Raw genomic sequence first — 17,242 nt, forward strand, 5'->3', positions numbered from 1 at the left:
AATCCCCTAAACTTGTTCATCCAAGCCCCAGTCCCAACCCTAGGAACTATCCCAGATACTCTTCTCCTAAACCCTGGGATTTTTCCCAAGACCATGGGCAGTGTTGGGGGGAAAGGGGAGTAGAAGGGGTAAGGTAGCTCCATGGGGAGTTCAAAGTCCAGGAGAGAGTAGGTTAAGAAAAGGGAAAGAAGTATTTAAGCAGATCTACCCTGTGTCAGTCTTTGCTGGGGAAGGGAGGAGAGTGGGAGGAGGTGGAGAAATAAAGTCACTCTCATTTGTTTACCAGTGGTACATTTTTCTAAGTGTGTTGGACTTCTGAATCAGAAGACTCGGCTTTGGGTCCTGGTTTTGCCACCAACTGGCTGTGTGACCCTTAACATTCCCCTTTCTGGGGCTCATTGAGTAAAATAAGGGGATTAGGACAGATGCTAGCCTTAACAATCTGTGTTTTACATCCATTTTCACATTTGTGAAGTAGGCAAGACACTGATTCTATCTGACAGATTAAAAATTGAACTACAGAGTATGGACATGACTTATCAAAGTGCATCCTGTGAATCAATGGTAGAGTCAAGCTACAACCCAGGGTTTCTGACTCCCTGACCTATGGCGGGTCCTCTTCAAAGGAAAGGGTAGACAGGGTGATAGAGAGGGACCAGGAGAGTGGGTGGCCTCCTCGTGGGCCACTCTCATGGCTGCTCATGTTTGTTGGCAGCAAACAGCATGGCTCCAGAGCCCCGTATTGTGGGGGGCTGGGCTGCTCAGAGAGCGCAGTGGCCATGGCAGGTGAGCATCCAGGACCACGGCCAGCACGTGTGTGGTGGCTCCCTTATCAGCCATCAGTGGGTACTGACTGCTGCCCATTGCGTGTCCAGGTGAGTGGCCCTTTTCCCAAGTGGAGTGGGTAGGACAAGGAAGGGGTGGGACATAAGGAATTGCTCCTTCCTAGATAAAGTTGCCACTGAATAGGAGGGATGGGGATGACATTATAGAATGATGAAATGTTGGGACCGAGAGGGACTTTAGGGAGCATCAAATTCAATCCTCTCATTTTTACATCAGGGGAACTTGAGGGCCGCAGGTTAGTGGCTTGCTCAAGATCACACACACACCTATAAGTATTCCATTCCATATTTTCTTGCCTTCACACAAAAAAGGGCAAATCCTGTTCCCCATTACTGACATGCACAATTCCTACTAGAGTTACCAGGAGCCAGGCACAGGAAGGATGGAGCTAAAAAGGCACCTTAACCATCCAACACTCTCATTTATAGAAAAGGGAACTGAGAACTAGAAAAGGTAAAGGATTTGTCCAAGGTCATTACAAGTAGTAAGTATCACAGCTGGAATTTGAATCCAGATCATCTGGCCCCCAAGTCCAACATTCTTCACATTGTGCTAGCAAGCACAAGGAGAACTTAAAAATCCAAGGGAGCATTGTTCCTTTGGGCTACTAACTGAATGTGGTTCTGAGTTCTACTAGACAGAGTCCTGGCCCAGGAATTAGGCTATCTGCATTCTTGTCCTGGCTCTGCCAGTGACCCACTGTGTGACTGTGTGAGCAAGTTTTTATCCTATCTGGGTCTCAGTCTCCCCATCTGTGAAGTGAACCGGTAGGATTTGGTGATATCTTTAGTGCCCTCTAGCCCCAAGATACTCTGAATCTTTTCCTTGAAAATGCCCTGAGTGAGCAACTTTGTGGGAATCTACCTGCAGTCTCCCATAGTGACCACTGTCCAGAAGTCACTCTTCCTTTAAGAGGATAAGTTTATGATCCATTTGTTAGATCATCATCATCATAATTATAATCACTTACATTGACAAGAGCATTTGAAGGCACTCAAAGTGCTTTTCTAAGTAACCTGTAAGGTAGCTAACACAAGTGTTATTTATTCCCATTTTACAGGTTATAGAAACTGAAGCTCAGAGAGGTCAAGGGACTTGCCTGAGGTCACACCCCCCACAGCAAGTAAATATCAGGGCTGTGGCTTGACTCAGGTCTTGTGACTTCAAACTTGTGCTTTTTTGCCTGCCTACTTTTTCCTGACTTTGTTACTCTCCCCTGACAGCTCCTGGAAACCCCAGGACTTGCAGATCCAACTCGGGGAAAGGTTCCTCTATACCAAGACCACCTTAGTTCCTGTGAGTCAGATACTGTTGCACCCCCTTTATGATGGGGATGCCCTTCATGGAAAAGATATTGCATTGTTGAAGCTCAAACGACCTGTGCCCTTCTCCAGATTCATCCGGCCCGTTACTCTGGCCCCACCTGGGACTCAGGTCCCACCACAGACCCGGTGCTGGGTGACTGGCTGGGGGGACATCGGGGAAAATGGTGAGATAGAGGAAGGTGGGGGCTGGGGTTGCAGCGACCCATTCATACCCTTAGACACAGTAAGGGACTCCCCCTGCTGTGTCACCCACATACACTCCCACATAAGATGTATAAAAAAGACTTCCTTGGATTCCCCAAAGGAAGAACTCTTCCTCCTAGACCTGGCATAGTGCCTAAATTTCCATCATTAGCTTCCATACTTTGGGTTAAGCATCCTTCCTAAGCTCCTCTGTTTAAGTATAACCTCCCTGGAAGAAGCACTTGGTATAACAGTAGCAATCTTCAACACCCTAGTACGAGTTCATTAGTATCCTAGAAACAATAGAGAGAAAAGGTGAAGGATAACTTCAGGCACTCTGAAATCAAAACCTGGGAGAGAAATAAAATATGGGGAAGCAGAAGGTAGCCATCATTGGTCATGAGCTGGCTCTGTGCCCCTACTCCAGCATGAGCTCTGTCATGCCATCTACCCTGCATGGTAGTCTCCAAGGACCTTTGCATCATGACACCGTGCTCCACATCTCCTGACCTTTCCCACAGTGCCCCTGCCTCAGTCCTATCCCTTGCAAGAGACAGACGTGCACATTGTGGACATACAGAGGTGCCGAGTCCTCTATGATCCAGAACCCATTGGGAATGAGATGCTGTGTGCTGGCTATCTCCGAGAGCATAAGACCTTCTGTAATGTGAGTCACCACAAACTTCTCCTCACCAGAAAGCTCAGCTCTCATCTCAGACTATTTATAATGGACCAAGGGTACTGAGTTGCTATGGTCTGGGGTCTGGGGACACAGGCACCATCTCTAGGAGGCCACTGGAGCCCATAGGACCACAGGCCATCGAATCTGAACAGGATTTTGAGGTCACCTAGTCCAGTCCCTCATTCTTCTGATGGGCAGTGCAGTATAAGAGAAGGGAAAGGATTTGTCCTAGGTCACACAACAACTTAGCAGCTTCAGCTAGACTCACACACAGATCTTTTTATTCCCAGCCAGAGGTCTAGTGACTTCACCACAATCCCTCTAACCTGATAATTAATGATGCTTAATCAATAATTACCTAATTTTATCCAAGTCAGTTTATAATACCTCCACTTACATGATGCTTTAGCATTTGTAAGGCACCTTCCTCACAACAGTTCTGTGAAGTAGATAGAAAGTCTATCTCCTTTTGCAGATAAGAAAACCTATGCATAATACCCCTTCCTAGCATTGCGGGTGGATTGGTTTGGAAATCGGGAGATGTGGGCTCTAATCCAGATTGTGCCACTAATTTACTGTGGGATTAGCAAAAACAGGATCCCAAATCGAAAAGGAGAACCGGTTAGACTGCAGACGCACTTGGCATTTGGGCCATCTTTTCTATTCTTCTCAACTCGACCTCTTCGCTCTAACCCCTAGAGCTTTTAGAGTGGGGTACAATATCCTCCCCCTGCTATGACACCAGTCCTGGTCTAGACACCCTTTCCTTCTCTTTAGCTCATGTGATGACAGAGAGGAAGAATATCTGTGGTTTTTTTTTACTTTAATTAGCATTTAAGGGAAATAAGATAAATCCAAACTAATCCATTGTCAGGGAAGAGAAACGGCTGAACTGTGGAAGCAGGAAGGCAGCAGCTGCTACTAATAATATTTTGCCCACCCTGAGACTACTTGCAGAAGCAGATAAAAGAGACCAGTCTTTGGGCTGGTGTTTCTAAACTGGTCCTTATACAACAACTATTAAAATGATTGCATGGGAAGATGGGAGTGTGAAGTATGAGGATCTTGAGTCCTTTTTTTTTATTCTCTTGGATCCTGGCAGCCAGAGACCCCAAACACTGAAATGAAGCATAGAATTGATGAATTATAGAACAATGGATCTTATTCTAAGAGATCTCTTATCTGTCCAAAATCGCCAGGATAGCTTTCAGGGACAGAGTCCCAGGGATCCCTGGGATGTGGCTCCCATCAAATGCAGTCCCTTGCACACAAAAACACACCTTCTTGCCCTAAATGAAAATCAATGCCTACTATTCTAGCTGTGCCAGCAACCCAATTCCTGGTTCCACTCCCATGGAAAACTACCACCTCACTGGTCCCACCCACCAAGGTCTGCCTTCTAAGTGCCAGAAGTCTCACACATTTTTCAAGGCTCTATTCGCTTCTGGGAAACATTCCTCACATTTCTTTCTCAGGAGAACTATTCACTGTGGTCTTCACAAGTTTATAATTGCCTATGTACGTGCCAAACCACCCCTACTTTCTTATTCAGTCAGACCCAAATACAATTCTTACAATACCGAGGAAAGTGCCTTCTCTTCAAGGGGAGAGCAGGAAATTCATTCCTCTCTCTGAGCCTTATTTTTTCTTGTATACAATTATCTCTACCCTGTCCATATCACAAAGGGGTTTGGATGATAGATAATATAATGGCTGGAGCAAGGTTTTGCAGATTGTGAAACCCTGTTCCTGTCTTCTTCCTTCTCCTAGGGTGACTCTGGGGGCCCTCTTGTCTGTCAACTTCAAGAGCGGAGATGGGTCCAGGTGGGTGTGGTGAGTTTCCTGAGAAGCTGTGCTGAGCCGATGCTTCCAGGGGTGTACTCTAGGGTTTTCCTCCTATGTGCCCTGGATCCGTCAGTACGTACCTCTGCCCCGAGATTCAGTGTGACTTCACCCTGAGCCCTGGTGACCTCAGAATCAAGACACAAAAGCTTTCCACTTGCTGGTCTTCCCGTGTTCCTACCCATCCAAAGTGTCCCTTCTCCCCATCCTAGTCTCTACCTTGACCCCCCCCCTTCTTTCTTCAATTCTCCTTCTATTTATTCTCTCATGTCTCCCCAGTTCCATGTACTTGTCTCCATCACAGCTCTATTCATGCCCTGGCTCCAGACTTCAGGAAGTCAAAAGGACCTGGGGTGGAGGGGCTCTCAGAAAAAGAAGAAAAATTTGGCAGACTGGCAGAACCATTTCCTGCTGTTAAGGAAAAGAATGGAGAATTGGTGGGTGGGTAAAGAAAATAGGTGGTCCCTGGCTGCAGGCTGAACTGAGAACGGGATGAAGCAGGAAAAAGGAAAAAGGACAGGGCAAACAAACCATTGATGGAGCGGGTAGAGAGACTGGGGCCCCACTGTCTATAAAGTGATTAAACTGTCTGCAAAGAAACTTCCTGGGTCAGCTCAATCAACCATCTAATAGTCAGGTATCTCCTTCATGCTCCCAACGGTGACTGTGAGCCTCATTCAAATGGGAACTCCAGAACTACTCACCCTTGGGTTCCCTCCTCAAACCCAGGCCCCCAGCCTGGGGGATTGAGGTCTCAGGATGGAAAGAGCAAGAGGCCCTGTAGGCATGGAAGGTAGAGGAGTATGTTGGTCATACTCTTTCAACGTGCCCTTCCCTGGTACTTCCTTTGTGCTACCTTGTGTTTTGCTACTGAGAGAGAACTACTTCTTCACTGGGCATTCTTCTTTGACAGTAGAGACAGGGGGACCCTCAAAATTATGTTGTCAGCCTGGAGTCTGAGAGACAGCCAGGCAGAATAGTAGATGAAACACAATTTGTAGAACTGGGATGACCTGGATTCAAATCCTACCTCAGATAATTATGTGCTGTGTGATCCCTGGCACAGGGCAGCTAGGTGGCACAGTGAATAGAGTGCCAGTTCTGAAATCAGGAAGACTCATGTTCCTGAGTTCATTCAAATCTGGTCTCAGAAACTTACCAGCTGTGTGACTGTGGGCAAGTCACTTAACCTGTTTGCCTCAGTTTCCTCACCTGTAAAATGAGCCTAAGAAGGAAATGACAAATCACTCCAATATCTTTGCCAGGAAAACCCCAGATGGAGTTGTAAAGAGTCAGACATGACTGAAATGAGCGAACAACAACAAACAACAGTAATGATCCTGGTCAGGTTATTTAACATCATCTCTGTGCCTCAGTTTCCTCACCTATAAAATGACGGGGCTGAACATGACAGCCTTTAGATTCCTTCCAGCTCCAGATCTATCTATGTTCCCAGAACAAGGCTAGTTCTCAACTGTCCCCACTGAACCTCGCCCTCTGAGAAACATAAGGACCCAATGCATCTCCTCTGTGCCAATGCCAACGGCTCTGATCCAATGGCAATTACACAAACTCACACAAAAGGTCAGCCCAGGAAGGCAACCCGGATGCTAGAGTGGTGTGCAGAGGTGTCCCAAAGCCAAATCGCATAAGCCTTCACTTGGAACACGTCCTTCCTGGCCCGCGGAGGAAACAGCTGCTGATCAGATTTCTAGCATAAGCCAGCCCCTTCCCTGTTGCTTATTGACATCGTCTAATCCCACAAGGGGCTGAGATGTTACCTGATCCCTAAAAGACAAGGAAGAATTGGTTAAAGCAAGGACTATGGTATGGATGGTCCACTTGGGGAAATAACTTAATGAGTGAAAAGGATTATCAGGAGACTAGTTAGTCTGAAGGAGAGGATATAGGTGCAGAAAAGAAAGGGAAGGAGAGGTTAGGGCACAGTCTAGGGCTAGAATATAGTCAACCTGGAGTTCCAATTAACTTGGGGACAGAGGGTTGGAATAAATTTTATCTAGGTCCTTAGGTGCAGCCTTTTGACTGAGTCCAAGTTTTATAGAACAAATCCTTTTTTTAAGGGGATTTGTTCTTGTGAAGTTTAGATTCAGTCAAAGGGCTGTACTTGAGGACCTGGAAGGCCACATGTGGGTTTGAGGTCTCAGGTTCCCCATCCTTGGGATAAAAGGTCATCAAATTCATTCATTTATTCAACAAGTGTTTATTAAGCACTTGCTCTTCTGGGCTCTGTACTAGGTGCAAGAGACACATAGAAAAAAATGAAAAAGTTCCTCCCTCAAGGACCTTACTTTCTATTACAGATTGCTGCTGTTGTTTACTCTTTGTTCTCAAAGAGGACCATGATATCAAGAAGATGTCTTGCAAGTGAATTGGATTTAAGTGAGGGAGGACTGTGCAAAGTCACCAGCCTCACTTTCTCTTCCTGAGCCATCTGGGTCCAGTGGCCAGATACAGAAAGATACAGATACAGTTTCTTACTTTCTGTAAGAAACTGAATTGCCTGGCTCCCAAAAGCAGTCCCAAGAGGAATGAATTGAGGCTTTGAGTCTATAAATCAGTTAAACTGAGTCATGACTAGGAAAAGCCCATGGAGACAAATGCCAGATCACTGAGTCACACCTGTTCCAGTGGGAGGGGTACTAGGTAAAGCTGCAGAAGGTTTCCCCAACTATGGGTCTCCTCAGTAATCCTTATGTAGATGGAATTTCTGGAATAAAGACTCTGGGTACTTTATCCAGGGAGGTCCTTTTGTATGGGTACATTCTTCCAGACAGAATACTGGGAAAATCTCTCTCTGGAAAGAAGACTCATTTAGTTGCTATCAATCCCTCCAGTAGCAGGTCCTCTAAGCCCAATGTATCAGAAGCAAGTTCAGTTCAATTCAATTCAAGAAACACTTATTAAACATTTCTTGTGTATAAGGCTCTTTTTTAGGTGCTAGGAAATACAAAGAGAAATAGGACAAAGAGTATACTGTAATGGAGTTTACAGTCTAGAAAGGAGAAAAAGATATTTCTTTTTTTTTTGCTTTTTTTTGGAGGGGTGAAGGAAGGGCAATTGGGGCTAAGTGACTTGACCAAGGTGACATGGCTAGTAAGTGTTAAGTGTCTGAGGTCAAATTTGAACTCAGGTCCTTCTGACTCCAGGGCCAATGATCTACTCACTGCTCCACTAGCCACTCCAAAAAAGATATTTCTTTTTTTTTTTGCTTTTTGGAGAGGGAAGGTAGGCCAGTTGGGGTTAAGTGACTTGCCCAAGGTCACACGGCTAGTTTTTGTGTTAAGTGTCTGAGGCCGGATTTGAACTCAGATCCTCCTGACTCCAGGGTGAGTGCTCTATTCACTGTGCCACCTAGCCACCTGAAAAAAAAAGATATTTCTACACATAGCTTCAGTACGAGGCCAGATTTGACATCAGGAATGTATAAACACAATGGTAAGTCATGAAGTGTCATTTTTCCTGGTGGTAATCAAGGAAGGCTTCCTAGAGGAGATATTATCTGAAATCTTACTAGAAGGAAAAAATGAAGATAGTCTATATCTTTCAGCATTCCATAACCTCTCAAGGGCTTCTGGTAGCTGATTTTAGTATTTTCTACCACTTAAAATCTTAGAATTTCAAAAACTGGAGAGAACTGAGAAGTCATCTAGCCCAACCCATATCTGATCAGGTATCCTCCCCGCCCCCATGATATCATTGGCATATAATATATATAATATAATAAGATATATTAAATGCCCATTGAGTCTTGAATACCTCCTATGCCAGAGAACTCACTACCTCAATGTCCTGGACTCAAGTGGCTAATTTCAAAGGCTAAAAGGTGATCATTCTCCAATGTTTACCACTAAATGTCTCTAATGAATAGTTATGATAAACTCTACTTCTACTTATATACTGAAAGATGAAAGCAAAAGCCAATTTACAACTCACATCTATTCCAATGTGTTTCATTCAATGTATTTCATCTATAGGTATTAAAGATGAACAGTCAGTGCAGGAAACATGGAAGCTACCAGGATACCCTCAGGTACTTGCTCCCAGGTGAGGGGTACAATCCTCTGGGCCTGTTGAGTCCTCCACCAGCCATGCGCTATATAAGCATCATTGTCTATACAATTGTCATGAGATGAATTTTAGTAGCAATACTTTTACTTACACGGAGAAACAGCTACACATCCACAATTTATCAGTAAAAGATTATCTTTGTGATTGGCTTGAATATTTGGGAGCATTCATTGTCCAAGGTTATGTACAGAGCTAAGCTTATGCCAGTCTTTTATGAATTCATGGTTTATCTTTAAGGCAACTCAGCTTTGGCACAAATTGAATAATTTCATTGACCTGAAGAACATGTGGCTCTTAGCTTAGGCAGAGGCCCAAGATAAGATTAGGCATCTCAAAATTAGCCCAAGGATGATATGTATTCGGCAATGTTAGGAGGCAGCTTCCACCTCAATAAAGGTAGATTTATGAACTAATAACTATTCTGAGAATAACCTTGGAAAAAGCAACCATTATCCCAGAGTAGGGGGAGTGAGGGAGCAGAACCTTCTTGGAAAAGTTACAAAAGAAAAAAAAAGAATGTTGAATGCTTAGTATGCAAATTGTGAGATTGCTAAATGGTTATAATTCCAAAAAAAACAACATGCAAGGAAAAAAGACCCTACTTATTGTAAATGTTTCTCATACTTAAGAAGAGTTTCCCAAAATTGGGGTGGAACTCCTTACATTAGTGATGGAATCCTAATAAAGCTGCTCCCAGCCCCAATATTCTAACTTCATTATAGGCTCAGCCCCACTGAACATCAGGCCTAGCCCCTCCTCCCCCCCGCCCTACCAATGTCCTAACTTTTTCATGTATGCCTCACTGTTCACTGAACAACAGGTGAGTCCCTGAACTCTTAGTTCCCACAGAAACAGCAGGTGTGTCCATGTGATGGGAACCCAGCTACTGCCTCTACCTGGTCACTGCCCCCAGACCCATTCCCACAGAAACAAGTGTGTTTCTGTACTCAGTCACAATCACATCATCCATCTAGCCCAAGACAGGACCACAATACCTAACTATCTATCTTGACCAAACAGGACCACAATAGCAAGCCAATTAGAGGGCAGCACAAGCAGAATGTTTAACCACTGAAACCTAGAGGGGACCCCTCCTCCATTGCCTAATCCCTTAATAAGCCCCTTCTGTCTTTTTAATATTAATCATATTCCTATATTCTATGTAAATTTTGATTGTGTAATTAGCATCTTTACCCTATATAAATCCATCTGCTTTTTCTGAAGTTGCTGGTTCCTCTTGGAACTTAGCCCACTTCATGAGAGGCATCAATCTCAACAAATGTCCTATACTTGGATTAGAGGTGGTCTGACTCTGAATTCTTTGAGATGGTTCCACTACAACACATCATGAAACCCCAACAGTTTTTTGGGTGAGCAGAGCCCCCACCTCAACATTAGGACTGAATTCCTTACATTGTTGAATGTAGGGATTGCTGTAATGTAATGTAAGCACTGCTAAATGGCTCTTATTATTAGAAATGTCTTCCTTTTGTTTACGAGAAACCTGCCTCCTTATAATTTTCCATCCTTCTGCTGTATTTGCACCAGTTCTTTCTTCTGGCACCATGTAAAATAAGATTAATTACTTCTGACCCTTCAAATCCTTAAAGGTTGCTATATGGTCCTAATAACTCCGTTAGGTTCCAGGCTGAACTTCCTCAGTTTATCAAATGTTGGGGCCATTTACCTTCCCAGTCTTCCTTCTTTAGAAATGTTCCTTCTCGGGGAGGCCAGGTAGCACAGCGAGTAAGAGCACCGGCTCCAGTGTTGAGAACACCTGGAGATCGAATCCCGGGCTCAGACGACTTAGCACCCACCCAGAAACACCTGGCCGTGTAACCTTGAGCAAGTTACTTAACCCCAATTGCTTAGGGGCGTCCAGGTGGCTCAGCGAGTAAGAGCACCGGCTCCAGTGTCAGGATGACCTGGATCAAATCCGGGCTCAGATACTCAGCACCACACCCAGAAATAACTGGCCGTGTAACCTTGAGCAAGTTACTTAACCCCTTTTGCTTAAAAAAAAAAAAAGAAAGAAAGAAATGTTCCTTCTGGCAAGTGCTCGATGTGGCATCTTCATAAGAAAAGGACTGTGGAATTATCACCTCCCTTATGCTGGGGAACTAGAGTTTTGTAAGGAATCCATTTCTAGACCTCAGGTCTCACTGAACCTTGCAAGTTTCCTGGGAATTCCAGCTCCACCTTAGGGTCAAAATGTCTTGGCTCCAAGTCTTACTCTTTTAATAAATTTGTAAACAAGCAGGCAGTCAGGAAAGGAGGTAGAAATATAGTCAGGGAGTCAGGCATATGGAGCAAATATGTGGGCAACATGCCAGACAGATGTCAGCTGGACATACAGACAAGAGGACACACTGGCAGGCAGATGGGCACGTGGGTAAACTGTAAGACAGATGGACATGTGAGCTGGCAGGCAGCCACTCAGACAGACAGGCAATCAGCTAATCAGGCAAATAGGCAGACAGTTATACATTTGGATGGACAGTAGGATGGGCAGTCAGTCAAGTAGCATTTATTAAGTACCTAAGCACTGGAGATACAAAGAAAAGAAAAAACACGGTCCCTGCTGTCATGGAGCCCAGACATACAAGACAGGAAGAGAGCATGAAGACTGATGGACAAATAGACATATAGACACCTAGGCAAACAGAGAGATTGTCAAGACGGCGAGCAGACAAGCAGTTTTGTTCATGACTCCACGTGCAGCCTTCCAGAGGGTTGGGTTTGCTTCACAGAGCAAATCTTGACTTAGCAATCTTAAGATGTCTCTAGTGTCTGCTTCCAGTTGTCAAGATTGGGTGTGTGAAAAGAGAAACTCACACAGACCATTTATTAAGATGTGGTATAGTTGCTAACTCTTACATGGAATCTTTCCAGATTCCTCCCCCTCTCAGATGCCAGCAGTTTCCCCCCGCAAAAAAAATTGCCCTGTGTTTATTATGGATCTGTATATTTTTTTGTATACATTTTCTCCCCTATCCATGGAACACTCTCCCTTCTCTGCTTTGACAACTGATCTCCCTGGCTTTTTGTAAGTATCAACTAAAATCCCACTTTCTACAGGAAGCTTGCTCCAGCCCCTCTTAATTTGAATGACTTCACTCTGTTAATGATCTCCTATTTATCCTATATATTGGCGGTTTTGTATGTATTTGTTCAAATGCAGTCTCCCCCATTAGACTGTAAGCTCCTTGAGGGCAAGAACTGTATTTGCCTGTTTTTGTATCCCCAAGGCTTAGCATAGTGCCATAGTAAACACTTAATAAGTGTTTGTTGATTGAAAAAAAAATTAAAAAGAAAATGATGAATTTCTTCAATGAACCAATCAACATGACTAATAAGGAAATACGTTTAATATGATTATACATATATAGCCTATATCAGATTGCTTGCCTTCTTGGGAAGGGGGTAGCAGAGAGAGGGAGAGAGAAAAATAATTGGAACTCAAAATCTTATAAAGTGAATGTTGAAAACTATCTGTATATGTAATTGGAAAAAATAAAATACTATTAAGCAGGGGGGAAAAGATTGGGTGTGTGCTAAGTCCTAGTGTCCTACCTACAGAGAGATTCCAGTTCTGAGAACACTGATGAGAGAGCTCTGTCAGCAGCCTTCCAGCAGGTACAGAGGAGACCCAATAGGAGCAGTTCCATTAAAACCTTGTGAGACACATACTGCCCTTTACCTGTGTGCCCTGGCCACGCGCAGATCTCACATGATTACCCTTCTACATACACACGCTGGCCACATGTATCATGTGTTCCCTGCATGCATGCTTTTTCCCACTCATGGTGTATGCATTTGGGGGAGAGCATGTGTCAGGTTAGTGGACAAAGTTTTCCATTAATACTCTTCTTACTATACTATAGCATCAAAAGCCTTTGCTTTGCACTCATTGTGTCTTCCAGCCAACTAATGAAGATAAATATACCGGTGGGGGCTCACAAGCTGTGATTTTTCAGTAGAATGATAGGGCAAGAGTAGAGACAAGACTCCCGAACAAGGGAGAACATGATTAAACCTTCTGTTCTGCTCTGCTCATTCTGAGGCTGAACCAAAGGGTGTCATTTCCCTTTTCCAGGCCAAGTTCGCTATACCTCTCCCTGAGAACGAAGGCCTCAGGTGCAAGCTAGACTGAGATAGGGAACAGGATGCCTGAGTTTAGTAATAGGTTCAATTCCCAATACTATTTTGGGAAGCAAAAAGCTTATATTTGGTAATATATTTGGCCTAAGGCCTAGGAGCAGGATATCTGGGCTCTGTGTACGCTTCATGTGGTGTGCTAGAAGGCAAGATGCCTGGATTCCATGATAGGTTCACTTTGGGAGATAGAGAACATGATTTGCAAAGTGCTTTTCATACATTACAACATTTGCTCTTTCCAACGATCCTGTAAGACAGGTTTTGTTTTCCCCCATTTTTCAACTGAAGAAACATGCATATATATATACATAAAAATATAAAACCAAGTCATCTCATTTCCCTAATCTGGTCTGGTCCTGCTCCCTCTTCCTCTCCTTCTACAACAATTAGACCATAAGCTTTCTGAGCCCAGGCTCTTTATCACTTATTTTTGATGTACCAGCCTTAATTACCTTATCTGTACAAATGAGTGGGTTAAGCCAAGGTGATCTCTATGGTCCCTTCCAGCGCTAACAGTTCTGTGGCTGATTATGCACCTCACCCCATGCCTTACCCCATGCTAGACTGTGAGCTCCCTGAAGGTAGGAATAGTGTTTAGTCATTTCTGCACTCCATGCATAGATCATAGGATTCCAGATTTAGACCTTATAGACAAACTCCCCAAGTTTAGAGATGAGGAAGCAAGGACAAAAGAGGATAATTGCTCAGGGCCCCAAAGTTAGAAAGTATCTAGAGCAGGATTTGAACCCAGGCCTCCCTGACTCTAAATTCAGTGTTCTATCTACTATGCCTCATTCTCTTACTACAATCATCAAATTTTATACAGGGCCCTGCACATAGTAGGTGCTAAATAAATACAGCATGTCCCGAAAGTCCTAGAGCAGTTTTAGGCTGTAATTGCTTAAAACAATAATAAGCTTTTGTTGACTTTAATTGAAATGATTTCCAGGAACATGCATATTTCACTAACAAAATCCCTAAAAGACAGAGAAAATGAATTCTGGCCAGAACAAACCTCAAAAGCCTCTTTTTCCTTGTTTCTCATGTCCCTCTGCCTCCTCCTGCCTTTGCTCCCTAAACAGGGAATATTTATGAAATATTTGGCTGCTTCCCTAAATCTGTCTGAGAAAGCTGCAGTTCCTCTGGGACTTAGTTCATGGCCCCAAGCATTCAATCAAGCCACCAACTATAACTATTCACAGAATGTAGGTGCCATGAAGCAAGTACCAACCCAGGCCCCTCACACCCCAAGGCTCCCAGTCCTCAGTCTATCCCAAAAAACTTGCCCCTTGCCTCCCATGACCAAAACCTAAGCCTATTACAAAACCCAGGCATCCTACCCTGCAGCAATGACCAATATGAACCGTTCAAAGTTCCCACGCATCCCAATCCACGGTTGATGCTGGTCCTGACCTATTATGAACTTTTCACTGTGCTCAGGACTCTTACCCCATTGCCTCCCCTCAGGTTGTCCCCCTTCCCCTGCCTCCAAGCTGAGCTTTGAGATCCCAGTGACTGATGTGGCCCAAAGCTAAGCAGTACTCACAGATGGAAGGCAAAGGGCATAGCTGTATCTTTCCTCTAAACACAGACAGCATGGACTTTGCTCAGGTTTTCCCATTAGTAATGGGACCCTGGGGCTAAGTCACCTCTGGCCCATTATTCAGTGCCTGAAATTAATATCCTAACCCTAAAAAAATAGTATGTCTCAAACCGGTACCCCTCCTCTTTATATTTCCTACATACCTAGCATCCTGGGCTCTCCCTAGTAGTCATTATGCTATGTTACAATGGATGGATCTCTGAGCAGGACAAAGGGGAGGGGTATATTCAGAATGAAGGTAATATGAAAGGAGGAAAGGAAGGGGAAAAGTATTTGTATAAAGCCAATTTGTGCCAAGCACTATATTGAGCACTTTTTACAAATATTATCTCATTTGATCCTCACAACCCTGCAAGGCAGGTACTGTTATAATCTTTATTTTACAGTCGAAGATACTGGAGCAAACAGAGGTGAAGTAGCTTGCCCAGGGACACGCAGCTAGTCAGTGTTTGAGGCTGGATTTGAATTCAGTCCTCTATCCACTGTGTCACCTAGGTGCCTTTAAAAAAAAAAGACAACTATGTTAAAAAAAAAAAATTTTAAAAAAAAAATATTCTAAATATATATATATATATATATATATTATATATATATATATAATATACACACACACACACACACACATACATATGTATGTGTTAACCAAAAAAAAAAGAAGTTCTAGGAAAGGAGGAAGAGAAGCAAGGCACAAGGCCTGAGTAACACCTGGAAATAGTGACGTCCAGGGTCCAGGTCAGACTTGCAGCTCTTCAATACGTTCCAGGCCTCATTGTCCACAGGCTCCTGGGCTCTTCTGCAGAAATCTCTCATCAGCCATTCAAAGAGGCTGCTGAGAAAGTATCTGTGGCTGTGGCGCCTTAGGACAGTCTAAAAAAAGCATTGTAGACCAACTAGGAGGAAAAATGATTCAGTTCAATAAACACTGATTAAGCTTTTTGTGCAAACATATACTGGGGCTATATACAAGCCAGAAAGGACACAGCCTCCTCTCTTAAAGATCTTATGGTCAAGTTGGTGCAGGGGGAAGTAGATACTTTCATAAAACTCTTGTATGACTTCATAACTCAGAGGCAGCTAGTGGGTACAATGGATAGAGTTCTGGATGTAAAGTCAGGAAGACCTGAGTTCCAGTCCTTCCTCAGACACTTATGGCTATGTGAACCAAGGCAAAGTTTTTCCAGCCTCAGTTTCCTCATCTGAAAAATGGGGATAATGATAGCACCTACCTCAGAGTTATTGGGAGGATCAAAGGAGACAAGATACATAAAGCACTTAGTAAACCTTCACATGCAGTATAAATGCTAGCTGTTACTATTATAAAACCCATGATACCTGGATCCTGGATACCTGATGGGAGGCCAACGATCTCACTTCACATATCTGAGGTGAGTAAGCATTGAGCCTCATCTCCCAGCTCACTGTGAGCTAGCCTGAGGTGGGGAACAAGACACCAGGGTTAAGGGGCAGCTGGGTGGCACAGGTAGATAGAGTACCTGCCCCGGAGTCATGAGTTCCTGAGTTCAAATTCAGCCTCAGACACTTGACACTTACTAGCTGTGGGACCTTGGGCAAGTCACTTAACCCCAATTGACTTGCCAGAAAAAAAAATACCAGGGTTAAGTGACAGGTAGAGGTCCCAACGTGGATCTAAGAGATGAGAATACAAGATCTTGTCCACTGGGGGAAGGGAGAGGTAGGATACCTGGGTTCAGTGATAACTTCATGTAATAGGCAAGGAAGCAGGACATCTGTACTCTCTGATAAGTTCATTTGGGTAATGGAGAACATGATGCCTTTAGATTTATAAAGTGATTTTTATATATTATCACATCTGACCTTCACAATAACCCCATAAAAAAGTAACTATTCTGTCCCATTTTGCAGCTGGAAAAACTGAGGTTAATAAAGATGAAAAGATTTTCCCAAACTCAAGCAGTTAGAAGTAAGATCTGAGACCAAGTTATCTCACTTCACTAGTCTGACTCGGCCTCCATCCCCAGTTAGATTGTAAACTCCTTAAAAGTAGACTCTGTGTCCTGGGTCTTTGCTGCCCCCAACTCAGTGTCTTCATCTGTAAAAATGCAAGGGTTCTGCCAGGTGATCTCTTACAGTTCCCTTCCAGCTCTAAGGATCTATGATTCAAAGACTGTACTCTTCATTGTTTGCTTAATACCTTGTTAAGTGCTAGGGATACAAATACAAGTAAACAGAAAGACAGTCCCTACCCTCCTTTGCATTCTATTGGGGGAAACATATAAAAGGGAACTAAAAAGGAAGAGAAGACATAGAAGCAAAGTCCAACAGATTCAGGAGAAGAATGGGCCCTTCCTCAAAATGGAGATGCCACGAACTCACCAAAGAGAAATGAGGCTAAGAGGGGCAGAGAGATCTTCCAAGATGAGAAAGCAACTGAGGCTGGCAAAGGCCAGAGAGTCAGAAGTAGAACAGGGAAAGGAATGATGGGCAGTGTAAGGGTTATGGGATTTAAAGATCTTCCATGCCCCGTTGGACTTG

The 17,242-nt window shown here is 43.8% G+C and overlaps 1 protein-coding gene and 1 pseudogene across 1 annotated transcript in view; both read left to right on the forward strand.

Annotated features, from left to right (window-relative positions):
• UBE2I (ubiquitin conjugating enzyme E2 I) overlaps nucleotides 1-17,242 on the forward strand; it is a 471,577-nt gene that overhangs the window by 210,019 nt on the left and 244,316 nt on the right. The gene's annotated exons all lie outside the window — the stretch shown is intronic.
• Nucleotides 724-4,984, forward strand: LOC138144324 (serine protease 33-like; annotated as a pseudogene).

The sequence above is a fragment of the Petaurus breviceps genome, unplaced genomic scaffold (assembly GCF_028583685.1).
Source record: "Petaurus breviceps papuanus isolate PSGF00001 unplaced genomic scaffold, PetGlider_PUasm1.0 138, whole genome shotgun sequence".
Lineage (NCBI taxonomy): Eukaryota > Metazoa > Chordata > Mammalia > Diprotodontia > Petauridae > Petaurus > Petaurus breviceps.